Here is a 15798-nt window from a genome sequence, read left to right on the forward strand (position 1 = left end):
ACCAGATGTTTAAAATCAGTCTGAAGGTGAAAAGCATCTCCACATAGGTAGAGTAAAAGGGTACAACCATAGGACTCTGGTAAAACTGGAGATTCCAAATGATTTCAATAAAAGATAGCTTGAAATCTCAGCAGCATATTTGGCATGCTTAATGTTTTCTTAATTTCTTGGCAAAACATGGTTCATCAGTAAAGATGCAGTTATCTAAATTCAAATGCTTTAATGCTGCTATTACTCCTTGAATTAGATCCACAGAATTATTAGGGCTCATGTACTAATTCTGAGCTCTCTTACTATAAAGAAAATAGTAGAACACAAGAAATCTAACAAAGTTCAAAAATGGGCCAGATAGTAATCTTCAGGGTATACAGATATTCCCAGAAACATCCAAATAATAGATTTGTCAAAGATAGACCCTTAATGAAATTAATATTTCATGATCTGGTTTTCAATGTCAATAAGGAACAAATTTTGCCATTTGTGTGAGTACAAAAGTGCTGTGAGTGTAAGGAGCAGTATGGTACTCTGTGTGTGCTTTCATGCATAAACACTGTCTGAGGCTGAGAAGCTCTTTGGTGTGAGCAGAGTATCAGAAGTTCCCAGATGGGCTTCTACATCTTCACCATTATTCCCCTTCCTTTTCAGCACTCTTCTTTTCTCTTTCTTAGTCAGCCCATGGCACCTGCATTGCTGCAATAGTTACATCTGTGTACTCTGTGTGACCAACAGCCTGTCTTTTTTTTTTATCACTGTGAACAACTAAACCACATCAGTAACCACCTAGTTCCAGACAAGGACATCCTTTACAGATCATGTCTCTATGGACCTTCTTTTCCAAAGTATATTTATGTCTTGTTCCCATACACGTTTACAAACTTGCTTTGCTGTCTGACCTGAAAAAGCCTATTCCATTGGCATGTGCTATTTTATATTTTCCTTCAGGTTTTCGATCAGGCTGTCTGATTTTATTTAGTGTAAGCATTCCCTTTTTGTTCTCATTAGCACACTGTCTAAAGTAACAGGGTCTTCATTCCTGGCTAAAGTTTTCAGTTTGCTTGGGTAATATAGTAGTTATTAGTAATAATCTTCTTGATCACACAAAGTTAAACTCCAGTAACTCCAGAGTAACTCCACTGACTTTAAGAAATAACCCAAGTTTTTATGTATATAATAGAGAACAAAATTTTCTCCTTATTTTGGGTTTTCTGTTTACATTTAGACTCTAAGTAATTACCATATCCCCCCTTCCACTCCCAAAGATTGTAGAAAATGTCGCTTTAAAAAAAATGCAAAAAGCAGTGTATAATGAAGTGTATTTCACATGTGATGTTATGAATGAAATTTGAGACTGTGAATCAAATGCCTCTAAAATTCCTTAAAGCACTGTTTTTAAAAATAACTTGTTTTTTCATGAAATCTTGATGACACTTTATTTTTTCAATCTCTCTGTTTCCTTTTCACAGCCATAGTTAGGCACATCATAGGTTACTGGCTGGTAACGTCCCCTTGAAAACAATGAAATCTGCTTTTAAAATCGTGGAAAGAATCTGAAAAAAGTATTTTATATTTTGTAAAGCAAACTTGTTTCTGGTCTAAGATACTTTATGCCAAGTTTCAGTGAATTCTTACAGCCAAGTTATACACTTCCTCTGACAATTTTTTAGTTCTAATAGACAGTTTGGATATGTGGTATTGTTATTGAAATGCTAAAAGGAAAACTCAGCAACTCATTATGTTAGGGAACTAGCAGCTGTAGACAGTTATTATGATTTTTTAGTGTTGTTTCTGTTCAGCAGGTATTAACACGTTTGGAAACAGGGCAAAAAAGATGGTAATAAATGCTAGAATTTTTTTGTGGGTGGATGAATGATCATGCTTCAGAACAGTGCCAGAGACAGTAACTTGTGGAAAGCATTGTTCAAAGCAGAGATACCTGGGGAGTAGAAGTATTGTGCATTGTATACTGTATGCCAACCTTTTGGGAAGTTGTGTCAGAGGGGTGAAAGAAATTAAAAAGCAAACCAAACCAACCAAGCAAAAAAACCCCACAATTTCATTATTTTCACCTACTCACTAGGAATCTGATATGTGGAAAATATGAATCTAGCAATCAAGCTTGCCTTTCTCAACAATAGCATTTGCTCAGTGGCCAATATACATGCATCTCTATAAACTAAGCCAATATTTATGTACCATAATAGAGGATTTCTAACGCTATTATAAAAGGGAATGTAAAAAATGTTGAAGTCTGAATGAATTTCTTTTGTAACAAACTAACACTTAATTTGAGAATGGACAAAGCACTTGCGGATGCCTCTTTTAATCAAGAGATGTGAAATGTCTTATAAATTCTACTAATATGTAGGTTATTCGCTTACAAGCAATGGATGACATTAGATACAAGACTTGTAGATGGTTGAAGGTAAAGTTTATGAATCCCTCTCATAACATTTAGAGATGAACCATTTGATGTTTTGTCACTCTTTGTTGAGTGTAGAAAGATCCAACCTCCAATTAGCACTGATAGTATCATGACTGCAGTCTTGATGTTGAATATAGCAGAATCTATTTGTACAAAAACAAGATTATCCTATTTAATACTAAAAAAAGCTCACGCTAACAAAATGTGGATCATTTGAAAAATCGAATACCCTCCTTAGAAGCAGAACAAAAATAGGTTAATTACTTTTCAGATATCTGCAAGTGCCATGTGCAATCAGCCCATAGCTTCTCTGTATAGAACTGCCAGTTTGGGCTGGCAGTGCTAGAGAGGGGCTACTGCTGTAGAGTAACTAAGATGCTCCCTCATTTAACCCAGACCATAGAACAGCTGCCGGATATGAATGCCTTTCAGTCACCATTGATCAGAGATCGATTTGAATTAATGACCTAGAAATAAAAGGCTTCATACTGAAGAATAAATTTCCTATACCATTCTGTCTTCAGTAATGAGAAATGCAACTGTCTGGCGCATTTAACATTCAAGTAGTTAAATACAAAAGAAATATATGACCTTGAAATATAATAATATGAAAAATCCCTAATATTTTTCCCTGTTGTGTGATTTTTTTTGTCTCTTTGTTGTTTGTTATATTTTTTAATACGTCCTCACTGAAGTTGACAGTAAGGTATTACTAATATTACTAACATTAGGCAAATACAGGAAACTAATATGTTGTCTTCCAAGCTTCCTCATAAAAACTTTTTTTAAGAATAGTTTCTCAATCCTTAACTTCTTATATTGCATTCACATCTTCAGGGAATTTGTACTTTCAGTTTCTAGGCTAGACTGCTCAGAACTTAGATTCCAGTCTTTGGCTTTGCAAGGACTACTTGCATGGCCTTGGCAAGCTGTTTAGAGTTTCTCCATCTCAGTTTTCCACTTACAAATGGGAAAAGTAATGTTTCCCTATCCTGGGAATATTTTGAAATTAAAGTCACAGATAACTGACTCTTATACGTACATAGGAACGAACAAACCTTGACAATCTTACTGGGCTTTTCTGGCTAGCTAATATTTCCTTTGAAGATTGAGTTGGGAATACAATCTGAAATATCAGATTTATGGATATCATTTTCAAGCTTAGGATTCTTAGAGATAAAAACAAACAACACCCTTCTCTCCCCAACCACTGAGGAAAATGGGTCAATTGAAAATTATCAGAATGACAGGTTTTTTCTTTCATTAGGATTACAAAACACTCTGCGTTAGTAAGAATTGTAGAGTTTTCTCTGACAGAATTAATTATTCTGAATGATTAGTTTGTTATGCTCCTTGCAGGCACCAAGTTTGGAAGAGGAAGTGCTTTGTCTTTCGATTAAAAATATCCGAACAGCTTGTGGAGTCATGATCTGAGAAACCAAAACAAGTCCTTAACCGTAGATAAATGAAGGTTGGCTGATCTCAGTTTGCAGAAAGCCAGAGGAAGCCCTCTGCTCTGACCCCATGCCCTCTGGCATCACAGCTGGTGCATGAGCACAAAGACAACTTGGATGTAGATGCTGCTGTGGGCATTTTACACAAGCTAGATAGTAAATTTGTCCATTTATGAGTGTCCTGCAGGGGTTCCCACCGACTCAGAAGACAAAGCAGGGATTGAAGCAAACAAAGCGTATCCATAAAATCTTCTCTGATTGCCACTATTAATAAAAAGGAAGGCCATAAACAAATTTATTGTGTACTGTTTCTCAACTGGGGGAGCAGGAAAGCAAGAAATGCCTTCCCTGAAATGAACAGGGTGCATGTGCTACAGAGGTTGAGTGGAGGAAGTGTATATGCAATATGAAGTATTGCTCTGGCTGCCAGAAATGTTTTGCTTTACACTTATTATGGAGCTATAGACTTCATCTGATCCAAAATCTCAGACTGACTTGGTAATGCTTGCAAGGTCTCATCTGCAGCAAACATAAAACATATATTGGGATTTCTGAAGTGTGTTTGTTTTGTTTTGTTTTTTTCTTTATAAAAATTCAGAAATGAGAAGAATACTTTTGAAACTATCCTTGCACATGTTAGCATGCTCTACTGAGATCAACCTTCAGCTTGCTTATTGTTCATTTTCCTTCAGTCCTTCTAGCAATAAAGAGAAAATTCTTATTTTTTATGCCAGCACCCCTATGAAGGAATAACATAAAGCATTAGACATATTCCAAAAATCACAACAGTGTTAAACAAATGACTCAATTTCTGGGGAATTATTTATAGACAAAATGACATTTCTTTTGAAATGCCAGGCCTTGTGGTGCCTTCCAGTCCTATATACAGCAAGACTGATTCACTCAATGGTTCACACATATTCTTCTTGGGCTCACTGCACTGGTTTCCTTCATATGTTAAGGAGTTCTGCAAAATACTGCAGAGGCTGGTAAAGTGGAAAATAAGGATACCAAAGTAGAGGCTAAAGCGAGGCTGATAACTCAGTAACCTCCACAGTTTTGGTTGATGGAAACACTTTTTGCATGACTATGCATGTACCTATTCTGCTATAGTCCACCTTAAACTGCAGGTATCCATGTGGAAAACTTTACTACTTCTCAAAGCTGTGCTATGAAGTCATGTGTATTTATGTTGACTGGACAATGATCCAAGGCAAAACATATTAACTATAAGTGAATGTTCCCACATAAGTCAAGCAAGTGGTAAAGAGTTGTTGCCCTGCAGAGGTATCTGGCCAGGGGTAAAGACCATTAGAATGCTTTGAATCAGTCCCTGGCAGCTGAGGTGTACAACAGATGCTAGAATCACAGGTCATTAGAACATGAAGATATGGCTTGTTCTGTAAATTCTCTGTATTGAGCTTGGATCTTTTTCAGATAATTGTTTTTTAGGAGTTAGGAGAAACTTTATACTGAAGAAGACTGGATAGCTATCATGGCACTTAATTTACTTCCCAGGGGACTTGGAATCAAACATTGCCAAGATGTCCACGTGGATTTTTTTTCTTTTTTGCTTAGCTTTAATTAGTGCCAGGTAAGTGCTGGGTAGAGACCAGACACCTAGTGTAGCTGGAATTAATGGTCTGGAAACAACTAAGAAAAGCCAGTTTCCGTGTTTTACATCTAAGGCCTAATATCACGTGGTTACACTCTATCATTGCAGTAACGCTGACAGCGATGCAGGAAATAGCCTGGAGAAACGCCCTCATTTTATTTCATTTGGAGCTCATTTGTTTGAAACATCCAGTGACAAAATTATGATGTGGTTTTAACAGGAGTATGTGTCTAAACTCATACTCCTGCTTTTTCTGCAAATCCAGGTTGGAAGATCTCATTTTTCTCCTCCCACACATACACTCTCTGCCAACTATACAAACAATGACCTGCATTCATTCACACTGTAACTCTGTTGACATCATCAGGCTACAGCAGAGACAAATATGGTACTGCAAGGTAAAGTGCTATGAAATAGTTTGATTTTGCTCTCTTACCCAAAGAAAATGCACTGGAAACATCATACTTCGATGCTGACATACAAGAATGTCTTCATCATGATCAGGTGATGGCTATTCCTCCAAATCATGAGATTTTTTTTTTTTTTTTAATAGGGGCTTGCATTTCAAATGCAGTATGTGATGTTTTATTTTCTATCGCAGTATAAATCTACAAGTTTTTTTATTATTCTATTCTATTTATTTATTTATTTATTTAGAATTATCAACACAAGGTTTTCTATTTTGTTTTGTTTCCTAAATGATAGGCATTTCCTGCCTTCCTTCTGTTTTTAGGAAGATTTTACTTCACTTGCATGAGATCTGTGGTTCAAAGGTGGCATTCTTCTGGAGACTATGCATGTACAAAATTGGCTTAAGTAATGGCATTAATTGGATTTTAAGAGCACAGAGTCAAGAAGAACTGAGAATTGGTGTCACTCAATGTAGTAATGTCTTTTAGCTAGTTAAAGTGAAAGCAGTGCACTTGACCTTGAACTAGGACACTAACTCAGTCCATGAATAGGATGTGGTACTGCCGGAGTATAGAACTTGCAAAGAGATGTGGTTGATAGAGTAGAAGGAAGGGATGCCATTCAGAGGGTCTTAGATAACCTCAAAAGGTGAGTCCTTATGAATCTAATAAGGTCCAACAAAGCAAAGTGCAAGCTTTTGCAGTTGGGTTGAGGTAATCTCAGATATGTATGCAAAGTGGGAAGAGAACTTGAGAGTAGCTCTGCTGAGAAGGATTTAGGGGTTCTGGTGATGAAAACTTAAGATGAACCAGCAGTGTGTTCTTGCAGCCTGGAAGGCCTGGGTTCCATCAGAGGCAGGGTAGCCAGAAGGGCAAGAGAGATGGTTATCCCCCTATATTTTGCCCCCATGAGGCCCCATCTGGAGTACAGTGTCCAGGTCTGGGGCCCCCAATACAGGAAAGATGTGGAGCTGTTGGAGAGGGTCCAGAGGGGGGCCATGAAGATGATTCAAAGGCTGGAGCTCCTCCCCCATATAGAGATAGGCTGAAGGAACTGGGCTTGTTCAGCCTGGAAAGAAGAAAGCTGTGGAGAGACCTCATTGTGGCCTTCCAGTATTTATAGCGAGTTTATAAATAGGAGGGAAATCACCTTTTTACGTGAGTAAATAGTGATAGGACAAAGAGGAATGGTTTAAAACTAAAGGAGGGAAGATTTAGACTAGATGTCATGGGGAATTTTTTTACTGAGAAAGTGGTGAGGTGCTGGAACAGGTTGCCCAGAGAGGTGGATGCCCTATCCCTGGAGGTGTTTAAGGCCAGGTTGGATGGGGCCCTGGGCAATCTGATCTAGTACTTGATCTAGAGCTGGCAGCCTTGTCTGTGTCAGTGAGATTGGAACCTGATGATTCATGAGGTCCCTTCCAGCCCATTCTATGATTCTATAATATCTGATTTTTTGAGTTTTCTTTGGCTTTGGTATAATCAAATCCAGATTAACTTCCTGCAAAATTGGTATAATAATATTTAAACATCTGTAAAAGACTCAATTAGTTAATTAACAGTTATAGTCATCAGAGATCGTTGCTTGTGATGTGCTGTGCTAATTTTACAAGAAATTTCATTGAAAATTTAATAGAGAATTAAATGGGTTTCAATTTCTTATGTTATTTGAATTAAATATGTTTAAATTCTTTCGTATTCTTTAACACAAGAAAATAAAATGACATTAGTAGCATATCCTTCCCTCCCCCAGAAAAGAAAAAAAGTAAGGATTCCAAGCTGTGTGCAAGGTTATGGTATCAGAAAGATTTTGTATTAAACAATCATCTAAAAAGTTTGGAAGGGGCACTATACCTTTCCTTTATGCCTTGTGAAGCTGATTATCATAGTATTGCCTGGCTCATACATAACACAAATAACCCCATGCAGAGAACAGTTCTACATGATGGGAATTCAGCCCTTGGTGCCAGTCCTTCAAAAATTTATAGTTCCTAGAAAATTGGATAGAGGTGAAAATAGCCAACTGGTTCAGAGTGAAGCTGTGGTTGTATTTGCCCAGACATCTTTTGCAACAATTTGTAGTCACTGCATGTAGCAAGGCAGAGTTCTACACTAAAATGCATATGCAATTTACTGTAAGGCTTCTTTATCATGGAACATCACAAAAGGGCTGACGTTATAAGGGACGTTAAAGGTTACCTAGTTCCAGAATGTCCCTGTTATGGGCAGGGTTGTCACCCAGCAGATCAGGCTGCCCAGGGCCCCATGCAACCTGGTCTTGAATGCCTCTCAGGCACTCACAGTCTCTCTGGGATCCAGAGCCCCACCACTGACTGAGTAAAGGATTTCTGCCTAACATCTCATCTAAATCTCTCCTCTTTTAGTTTAAAGCTGTTCCCCTTGTCCTATCACTATCTACCTATGTAAAAATTTCCTTCCTGTTTAAAAGCTCCTTTCAGGTACTAGAAGGCCACAATGAGGTCTCCTTGGAGCTCTCTTCTCTCCAGACTGAACAAGCCCAACTCCCTCAACCCTTCTTTGTAGGAGAGGTGCTTCGGACCTCTGATCATCTTTTTAGCCTTCCTCTAGATCTTCTCCAACAGCTCCACATGTTCTTTGTGCAAGTGGCCTTCATATGGGGCCTTATGATGGCAGAGTGGAGGGGAACAGTAACCTCCTTTGACCTTCTCGCCACTTTTTTTGATGCAGCCCAGGATACAAGTTGGACTTTTGGGCTGCAAGCACAACTTGTGGCTCATGTCCAGCTTCTTGTCCACCAGAACCTGCAAGTCCTTCTTGACAGTGCTGCTTTGTATGAATTTATCCCCTAGCCTGTATGCAAATCTGAAACTGCCCTGACCTAGGCGCAACACCTTGCACCTGACCATGTTGAGCCACATCATGTTCATGTAGGCCCATTTTTCAAGCTTATCCAGGTCCCTTTGAATGACATCCCTTTCTTCTATTGTGTCAACTGCACCATTCAGCTTGGTGTCATCCACAAGCCTGCTGAGGATGCAGTACTCCCAATCCCATTCTTTCTGTCACTGATAAAGATGTCAGAGTACCAGACCCAAGATGTGCTGCTGTTCTTCACTGTCCTTTACTCTGTCCTTCATCTGGATGTGGAGCTGTTGACCGTAACTCTGGCTGCAACCATCCAGTCAATTCCTTATCCATCCTTCACCATTATCCACTGAATAGTCCACAATTCAAATCTGTATCTCTCCAATTTAGAGACAAGGAAGTCATGTCAGTTTGTAGCAGAGCTGCTCACAGTGTTGACTTGCCAGTTTAGGGGATAAATGAAGTATCCATGACCTCTAGACAAATTGAGACAATGTGGTACAAGTTCTGAAAAAAAAATTTCTATAGTAAATTAAAAATGGAAATGGAGGTGTCTCCTAGTAAGATACACTTACTTGTCTCATCTTCATGTTTCATATATGATGAGTAAACAATTATTAGTCTCCCTAGGAAACTAAGAAGACTAGCAGATCTCTTTTGTCAGTGTGTGCTGGAGAATTTAAGACACAGTTCATTGTGTCCAATCAGACAGAAAATAATATGCAGTGAAGTGCCTGGCTGAATCCACGTCATCCATCAACATGTCAGGCTGGGCTAGGCTAGCATATATGAGCGTACCATAACTGAGTTTAGAGGGATACTATAGTACCTATATTTTTGATGAGTAGTACACAGACAAATACATGCCATTTTTATAAATTCCTAAATTAAAAGGAAGTGTTTAGTTCACAGAAGTATCCATAATCACAAAGGAGTTGAGGCTGGTGGGGGAATAATCTTCCTGCTTAGAGCTGAGTCACCTGGAGTATGTTACTCATATGCAGTGTCCAATTGTGTTTTGTAGATCTCCAAGGACAGAAACTCTACAACCTCCTTTGGGATCCTGTTCCAGAATTTCAACACTCTCAGAATGAAGAGTTTTTACTTATGTCCAAATGGAATTTCTAGAGTTAGTTACTTCTTGTCACTGGATATCTCTGTGAAGAGTCAGTCTTCTTTGCTCCTCTCAAGGGATGTTTATACACATGATTCCTTCTGAGCCTCCTCTTCCTGAAACTAAACAATCCAAGATCTCACAGCCCCTCCTCTTATGTCAAATCCTCCGATCCTGTAATTAGTTTTATAGCCCTGCACTGAATTTCCTCCAGTTTATCTGCGTCTCTCTTGTTATTGGACCTGTGTAGAATGAGAACCAGCATTCCAGATGTGTTTCCCAAGTGCAGAATAGAGAAGAAGGATTATCTCCACTGACATGTGCTGTATGCATTCCAAGAGTAAGATGGGCTTCCTCTTTTGTGAAAGAACATGCTGCTGGTTCACAACTGAACTTGGTGTCCATGAAGATTCCCATGACCTTTTCTAGAGAACTGCTTTCCATCTGGTAAATCCTAAGTATGTACTGGTGCATGGGATTGTTCCTCTCCAAATGCAGGTCTTCACAGTTTTGTTCATGTTGCTTCATGAAGCAGATTTCTCCAGACTGTCTAGGTACTTCTGAGCACATCCACCTCTTGTGTCAACTGTTTCTCCCAATTTTGAATTGGCTATGAACTTACTGAAGAAACATCCTGTTACACCATCTTGGTTGTTAATAAACTTTTAGGCACAGCGTATGATATTTCTGAAATCAGTAGATCTCTGCTGATTTATGAAGATTATGCATTTATCACCATATACTGATTTTTTCAAAAGGAACTGGTAGATCACACATGCATTGTAGTTGCATGATAATGATAGAAAATGATTATTTTTTTTTTTCTGCTTTCTTTGGATTATAAAATTTTGGTCTGCCTTTTGGGCTTTGAGCTGTGTGGTAAAAATTACCGCTGAAGAAAATTCTCTCACCACTCAAATTGTACACTGTCTTTTTTTTTTTTTTTTTTTTTTTTTTTTTTTCCCATGGCTCAGAAGCAGTCCTCAAGTAAGTCATAGTTATCCCACTACACAGAATCAAATATGAAGTTGCACAGAATATACTACATTGTGCATGTATAGAACATAATGAGAAAAGCTAAATGATGTCTCGTGTTGACAAATTCAGCCTTAAAACTGAACAAAATGCTAGGAGTTTTCAAGAAATTCTGGGTAACTATCCCAGATTTTTGCTATTTTTCTCCACAAGACAAAGACGATGGCATCGAGTGCACCCTCAGCAAGTTTGCAAATGACACCAAGCTGAGTGGTGCAGTCGATACAATGGAAGAAAAGGAAACCATCCAGAGGGACCTGACAGGCTTTAGAAGTGGGCCCATGAAAATCTAATGAGGTTCAATAAGGCCAAATGCAGGGTCGGGGCAATTCCAGGTATCTATACAGATTAGGGGAAGATCTCCTTGAGTGCAGCCCTGCGGAGAAGGACTTGGGGGTCCTGGTGGACGAGAAGCTGGACACGAGCCAGCAGTGTGTGCTTGCAGCCCGGAAGGCCAACTGTGTTCTGGGCTGCATTAAAAAAGGGGTGGCCAGCAGGGTGAGGGGTGTGATTATCCCCCTCTGCTCAGCTCTTGTGTGGCCCCATCTGGAGCACTGCATCCAGGCCTGGTGCCCCTAGTACGGGAAGGACATGGAACTCTTGGAACAGGTCCAGAGGAGAGCCACTAAGATGCTGGAGCATCTCTCCTATGTGGGAAGGTTGAGGGAACTGGGCTTGTTTAGCTTGGAGAAGAGAAGGCTCCAGGGAGACCTCGTTGTGGCCTTCCAATACTTGAAGGGAGCATATAAACAACAAGTGGAATGGCTGTTTACGAGGGTGGATAGTGATAAGGCAAGGGGGAATGGTTTTAAACTGAGACAGGCGAGGTTTACATTAGATATTAGGAGGAAATTCTTCACACAGAGGGTGGTGAAATGCTGGGACAGATTGCTCAAGGAGGTTGTGGATGCCCCATCCCTGAAGGCATTCAAGGCCAGGCTGGATGTGGCTCTGGGCAGCCTGGTCTGGTGGTTGGAGACCATGCACATAGCAGGGTGGTTGAAATTCGATGATCATTGTGATCCTTTTTCAATCCAGCCCATTCTATGATTCTATGATTCTATGATTCTATGAAATACATCTCCAATACCTTATGTGTTATGATATTAATGATCAGAAACCTAGGCTATCAGAAATAGTCTTTCAGTGAGACTTTCACATGTGCAAAACTGCCACTTCATTCCTGTTGCCTGTTCTGCAGAGTAATTCTTCAGAACTGGGCATAAGAAGACAGCAGGGAAAAACACCTGGTCCTCTCCATGGCTATGAGCCATCTCTTAAGGACAGGAAATTTCATCACAGCAAGACAAGAACAGGCTCTCAAAAAGGCAGTGAGCATGCTATAACACTACTTGTATGGAAATCCAGGTGGTTGCAGATTAGGTATTTTGAAACTGGTCAAATACTGTGGAATAGACAAACCTGTAACTTGATTAATTGGTCTCTTCATCAGTTTCTCTGATACATGCTATGGCTGGAAGAAAATGAAGGCGTTTTCATTTCCAGTTCTTTCCATGCCATCTTAAAGGAATGCCAAGTGATAAAAAATAGGAATGCTATTGCTACAGAGTGAATAAATACTTGTAAGCGAAATCTGCTCATCAATACCTGCAATAAATGTTAGATTTAGAAGGAAAGATCCTAAGGGAAAAAAAGATTATCCACATGATAACAGATCAAGCTTTAATTTCCTATTTGCTAATAAGAAATGAGATGAATCGTAGAATCATACAATGACCAAGTTTGAGAAGACCTCCAAGATCACTCAGTCCAAGAGATTAAAGAGTGATTTTTCAGTCAATCAGGTCAACAGCAATCAGTCATATAAGTCAGATCCTTACTGTCAAACTAAGGTTTCCTGCAGGTCTTGTCCTCTAAGGCTCAGATAATAACTAAAGAAATCCTCCCTATTTTTTATTTTTTTTTTTACTTTTTTCACTCAGGTCAGGGTATCCTCTATGTCCACTTAAGTATGGATTTAGGTCACCTCTTTCAGTCCTACAAAGCCCATCCAAGGCCATTCTTCTGGCTACTGCTTTGCAAACTCATGTATTTTCACAGTTTATCTTCCGCTTTAGGCACAACTCAGTGTGTTGTTTCCTAACTTCCTGGAAACAGTGGTGTTATAATGATGTTATATTGGTCTTTCCTGGAAGGTACATTTCATTGGCAGGAACTTGATTGCAAGCTCCTCGGTGATGTTCTCCTCTACAACAACCAACTTACTCCTTAAAGCATATAAAGAACATGCGCCTTGGCTGCATGACTTGGACACAGCACATAACTACCTCATCACCAGCTTGAACTTGTCAAATTTGTGAGTTATGTAAGTTGCTCTGAGAGTAAATTCTCAGCTACAAAACATGTTTTTTCAATATCGTCACTACCTTTAGGTACGCACTGAAGAAGAGATGAAGAAGAGTCTGTGTGCTGTGCTTGTCAAAATCTGCACCAGTGTAAGTGATAATTATTGCTATCATCACTGTTGAAATGCACCACCAAGTGTGTCGCTGTGCTCACATCTGCTGTTTGGTCTCCATAGATATTCAGTAAGTGTTGACAATTGTCACTGGGTGCCATCTTTCCACGTGGAGGAGTTCAATTTTACACCTTCGCTTCATACGTACAGAATTCAATCTCTACTGCCATACCACCGACATCTGCCTCTGTTGTTGTGGGACAACATAACAAAACAGGAGGCATTAATTTTGGAGCAGCCCTCCTACATTTTTATCAACCTGGGTTATGCAAAAATGGTTTCATTTTGTTCCTTACCTCAAAATATACTCATAAAATGTCTTCATTAAGACTATGTTGTCACAATTTGAAATGAAATACTTAGTTAAAAGATATTTCTGATAATGTTCTTAACTGGGAATGGTCCAAAAAAAAGTTAGAATTAAATTGTTAATTATAGCTTAATTTACTAAAATAAACAGTCTCATTGATTTCAGTAGAATTACATGTATTAGTGAAATGAGAAAGTTTTCCCTGAGGTAAACCCTTAAATTAAAAGATGATGGAAATCTTGGTTTAAGTAACTGTTGAATGAGTTTGAAATATGTACCTCTGATTTTTATTTGTTTGTTTTGGTGTTTTTTTGTTTGTTTGTTTTTTACATTTAGGTGTTGTATGCTTGCTTATTTATAGTTCAATGGAGAAGAAAGAAGTTAAAAAAAAGTTAGCATATTTCTATGTTTCTCTTCTTTGAACTTCACTTGAAATAATTGATAGTTTTAACGTGTTGGGTTTTTTGAAAATAATTGATTGTAGAAAGCTAAGTCAAAATGTTTGGCGTGTTCTTTTGAATTAGGTAGATTTTATCTGCTTTGTGTTGTTTACTGTTTGATATACTGCATTTGTGTCATCTAAAAGTCTGGATCAAGATGGCAATCCTGTTGTGCCATGCATGCTGAATCCTCCTTTCAGTGAGGCAGAGAAGGAATTTTGTGGCCCATACCAACATTAGTTGCATGCACAAATTTGAAGAGCTACATTCCACAAGAGCATGTCTATTGCTGTGCACATGAGTGTGAGTGTGTGTGGACACCACTTGCCCATGCACGTGTGCACTTTGCCCTTGCTTTGGGAGTCTGATGCACAGTGAGAGAATTTTAATCCAATTTTTTGACCTTTCTGAGAAGTGAAAGGAAAGTTGGGAGGGAGAAGTGTACACACCTGCAGTTTATTTCCTTTAAAGAGATGCCTTTAAGACAATAGGGATGAGATAGAAGAGGAAAACTTCCCATTTCCAGGAGATTTGTTCTCAATCTGTTTAATACTCAGCCTCAGATGTTGACAGTGAACTGTCACTGCTGAAATGAAGAACAGTATTTCCAAGGGGTCATGGAGCAGTGAGTGCAATTGATTAGAGGTATAAGTCTTAAGATGGCAGCAGGGAAAATGTTCAGTGACCACACCAATGTGCTAAATGACCTTTCCTCCAGATGCGCATAAGATTATTTTTTCAAAGCTGAATTTGCATTCAGGTGCTTTTGCTTAGCTAGTATTGAAGTGATAGGAAGCAGAGCAACTGTCTATGGGAAGATAATTTAGGATAAAGAGTTCATGGAGCATTTACTGAGCATGAAAAATGCCAGACTGATATTTGAAAACAGAACTACAAGGGAATCCAGAAATAAAGTGCAAGAAGCATAACTTAGGTAATATTTCTTGGTGATAACTGATTACCATTTAGAGAGCATTCCTAGACCACTGATGTCAGTGGCAGCTTTTCAGGAGATGTTTGGCTGGGCCTTTAGTGTCTTGACCAGTCCATAGAGATCATTTCAACTGTGTGATTGAATACTATTTAAGGCAATAGACTACTAAGTAACTACATTACTTATGACAAGGCACATTTTTTTCTCTGTTTAAGTATGACATTTTCTGCATTTCTCTTAAGACTTCAGTTCAAATTTTGGTATGTAAAAATTAAGACTAGGCTATTTTAACCATGTTAGAGCCTGGTACCTATTTGGCATATTGTTTGCTCAGTAGAAGAAAATACAGGTTGCAGTATATCCAAATTCAATCCATTATTATACTCTTGCCACATGTTACTATGCCCTATGCCATTCACCTCTCATTTGGTTATGAAATCTTTTTCAGAAACAGAAATTCTTTGTTCTTCCCATTCTGTTTATGCCATTCTGTGCTCTGATCCTTACTGATGTGGAGAAATTTTCTGCTTTTTTTTATGATCTAAAGCAGATTTGAATGTAACATTCCAAAGATGAAAGCTTCACTAACAGCAGTGTGGGGTTCCTGGCAGAAATCTCTGTTCTCAATATCCTCTGTCAAAAGAAATGTTTTTAGCTACAAGACCAATTCATACTCTTCACAGCTGAGCAGTGAATGAGCCTGCCCAGATAAACTGAAGTATTCTGTAGATGTGGTTA

The sequence above is a fragment of the Lagopus leucura genome, unplaced genomic scaffold, assembly GCF_019238085.1.
Source record: "Lagopus leucura isolate 7727_CA_CO unplaced genomic scaffold, USGS_WTPT01 Super-Scaffold_100001, whole genome shotgun sequence".
Lineage (NCBI taxonomy): Eukaryota > Metazoa > Chordata > Aves > Galliformes > Phasianidae > Lagopus > Lagopus leucura.